Source organism: Triticum dicoccoides, chromosome 2A (genome assembly GCF_002162155.2).
Source record: "Triticum dicoccoides isolate Atlit2015 ecotype Zavitan chromosome 2A, WEW_v2.0, whole genome shotgun sequence".
In the NCBI taxonomy this organism is placed as follows: domain Eukaryota; kingdom Viridiplantae; phylum Streptophyta; class Magnoliopsida; order Poales; family Poaceae; genus Triticum; species Triticum dicoccoides.
The window spans coordinates 752,173,244-752,177,266 of NC_041382.1; the positions used below are offsets into that span (position 1 = coordinate 752,173,244).

General features: G+C 40.3%; 1 pseudogene; it reads right to left on the reverse strand.

Moving 5' to 3' along the window:
- Nucleotides 1-2,623: 2,623 nt before the first annotated feature.
- The window catches only part of LOC119358314, an 11,889-nt pseudogene continuing 10,489 nt past the window's right edge, over nt 2,624-4,023 (reverse strand).

The window sequence follows — 4,023 nt, forward strand, 5'->3', positions numbered from 1 at the left end:
ATATATGCACCAACCTGGACGCTGGACAGGCTAGACTAGCCGACTCAAAAGACCAATCCTAAACCTACTCGTATATGCTTTTTGACTCCAAAGCTTATACGGACACAAGCAAACTTGCCGCTTCTAATAACTACCAAGAATACTATCCAAACACTCAACTTGCCTAAACTAATACGGCAAGATCCCTGACTTAACCTCTAATCGGACACATGCAAAGTACTCACGTGTTGGCATGCAAGCCAACCACGGCATGTACACCATGCATGAAGCCTACTCATAACTAGCATATGTTTGGATTATTATAACATTCACCCTTTAATTCAAACATTCAATTTTTTACTCGATGAGACACGCAGACGACAACCTGTTCATATTGTCATGTTGGTTGCCTCCGGTGACGCGACATATGGACAACAATTTCTTTCTTTTTGTAATGATGGCCATTACTTCATCATGCAGTAGTACATAGATCTATCCGGGAGGATTTCAGTACATACGGTCGCTCTGAATTTACAGATGCCTTCATATGGTTCATACTTTTTTCTTTCTTTTGGAAATGTTCGTAGGGTTCATCCATGCTATAGAAAACGGTCGTCCGAATTTTGCAAACCTGATCACCGGACGGGAAAAAAGTACTCACTCTAATCCATATTAATTGTCGCTGATACTCAATTGGCAACAATTGATATGAATCGAAGAGAGTACAGGTGGATGGAGTACTGGTTAAGCTGAAGAGAAGACGAAATCTATGTAGCACATTAGATTCCCGTTACCTGTGTGCTCCACAAGCGAGAAACAAAAACCATACGTCGCACTCTCCCTCTAGCAAGCTGATGGTTTTGAAGCCCAATCGTACTACACGGCACTAGTCACCACGGTCCACGGTATGTGCCGCCCTTTGCCCCCATATAAACCCCACACCTGTGGCAGCTGACCCCCATCACCACCGTGGTTCAGAAGCGGCAATCCATTTCCTTGATATTTTCCTCAAAGCGATGAGCCTGAGGCACGCGAGCAGGGTGCTGCTGAGGGCGGCGCAGGCCGTCGCGAGCATACGAGTTTGTTCATGGGCATGTAAGCGTGCATATGTCAAATTAGGATGGTATTGTATCATCAGTGAACACTTGTTCTCTTTTCCTTTCGTAAATTATTAAGAGTGCGCCTAGGTCTTAATCGACTGAGATTTAATCAAGTCTCAGTCAAGTGACATAATATGCAAAAAAAAAAACGAAAAAACTGAAGAAAACAAATTACACAGATCTCAATGTAAGATTTTACAAATATAACATCGATTGAGACTTCGTCGATGTTTTTAGTCGACTGAGACTTTATGAAGTCTGAATTATTAATCTTTTTTTGAGGGACTGAATTATTAATCTTGCCCGTGATATGCAACCCTAAACACATGTTGTTTGATGACTGTTTTTTTTTGCAGGATGTTTGATGACTGTTTGAATGCTCAGTGGACCGGTAGAAACAGAGGATTCTGAATACTCCTGCCTGTTAGTAGGAAGCGTGCTGTACATCGAAGTGGCTGAAAATGTGCTAGACTAATGAGGGGTTTTTAAAAAAAAACATATGGTAGACTGTTGTATCTTGTCTAAATTTCTTTCCAACAATAAGCTGAACAGCCGCTGAATTAGCCCATAAAGTGTTTCGCTCACTAACTTTAGGCCATCAAGTCATCAAACAGGTGGCTCAAACTCGATATTAGCTCGGAGCTCGCCCGAGGCCTCATGAACAGAAATCTGGCTATGTCGAGCGGCGTTAAAGACGAGTAGGAATCGAACTTTCAGCGGCGGTTGTTCGCCTAGTACCTTTCCAAAACAACCTATTGTCTCCATCGTTTACCTGGAACGAGCAAAACTAAAATGATAGGGGGGAAACCTTCACGAGACCAGACAAATTTGTGAATCCCCTGCCTTCCACGAGACTTTGGTATTTTTTTTTCTTTTCTTTCAATTTATGGCGGCGGTGTTTTATTTCTTGGCACTCTGCACATCATTATTTTTGTTAGAGAAGGCCCAAAAGCATATATTAAGTATCCCAGATCCTTATAAACACACTCATACAGAAAATTAAAATTATATTTAAATCTTTGGGGTGTCAAAGTCTTCTTTTCCCTGCATCCATCATGGACGTGCCGGGAGCATAGCACGTTGCCGTTGGCCCACCGTCTCAGACTAAAAATAGCCATTTGCTCAGAAGAAAATGGTTTTTTGTAATTAAATCTTCAACAATCAAACCCCCATGCTCTCTTGGGTTGCAGGGAATAGCCCATTTGACTAACATGACTACTTCGGTTCTAAACTACCATCCTGCGAGAAAAATCTTGATGAAAAAAAAGAATTATAATCTCTTATGAACTCCCGCGACACTTCAAAGAATGACACCACTTATATTTGTATGTTGGTGAATACCACATTAATAAGCATCAACAGCCCACCCGAGTATAAATATCTACCCTTTCAACAACTCGATATTAAATTCAAAAACACAAAAACTCAGTATATTTCTCAAGTCTAACCTCCATAGATGTTCAATAACATCAACCTCCATAATTTACCAGCATCACAACCAAAAGGTTGTGTGTACAGAATTCCTACCTACAAGGTTAAAGAAACTAGTCGCTAGCTAGGCAACAAAAGCTAGATTGACCCGATGGCAACGTCATATCAGTCGTAGTGGGGTTCAAGAAATCGGTCTCACGTTCAAGGGACGAATTCGAAGGCATGGCTATTCCACTGTCTAACACTGACCTTCTCGGCTGATTGATATGTGACATTGCGCTCGTAAACATGGCCACGACTCCAGACATGGCTGGCCTATCATCAGGCATTTCTTGGACGCATAGGAGTCCGATCTGGATACAACGTTTTAGCTTGGAAAATATCTCAGGCTCGGACTTAGGGAGCGGCACAATTTCCGTGTTGAGAAGTTCCATGATCCCGTTTTACTGCCATAGTTCCCAAGCCTACCAAAAAAAGAGAGTTGTCGAGTTTTATCAGAGTATGTACATCTCAAGAAATAAAATAAATGTAAGTCTTCCAACACAAATGTTAATATGAACCATCTATGCTCCTGCAAAGAAACAATGAATTTATAATTTACTTGGACTAACTTGAGAAAGGAGCCTTTACAAGCTACCGTTCATGTTCCCGCTAAGCGTCTCTAGAAGAATTACTCCAAAGCTATAGACATCGCACTTCAGCGTCATCTCCCCTCCACGCATATACTCCGGAGCTGCATGTCCCCTTCATGGAACTCAACCGTGTTAGGTATGTTGGGTCCACAAAAAATCTTGTGGTGCATATACATATATATTTTATTACTTACGGAGAAATAACAATTGCTTGATCAGGCCCTGTTTAATTGTCGACAAACAGTTTAGCGGTGCCCAAGTTGGTGATTCAAGAAGAATGTTCCCGGGTTTAAGGTCACTGTGGATCACACACTCACCTGATCCTCCATGTAGATACACAACACCATGTGCGATCTCGTGTAACAATTCAGTCCAGTCCAGTGAAGCACGAAGGTTAGGTGTGCCTATGCGGATCAAATATACTTGATTAGATGCCTACATCTAATAAAAATAGCATAAACAAATTATATATCCAAAAACAAAACAAAAACACCTATTTTACTTCAAATTTTAACATCCAAATTGTTAAGAGCCTCACTTTAAGCCCTTAAACAACTATCAAATCTCAAAGCACTGTGCTCTAACAGGTTTGTAGATTGAAACCTCACTCTTGATTTGAAAAACAAGACACTTGAAAGAAAAGTAAAACGCCTGGGCTGTATGTGAAGTATATACCTGTAAGTGTTTTCGTAAATTATATAAAGATCTATGACATGTGAAATAATTAATAAGGAACCTATTTAATTAATTTAATATAATTTGTGCACATACTGCTAATGGTAATACATAATTTTTTACCAACGTCGCACATATGAACCACATGATCTATACGTGTGATTTTTCAGGTTTTAAAAACCTTGTAAATATGAATTTTATCCTAC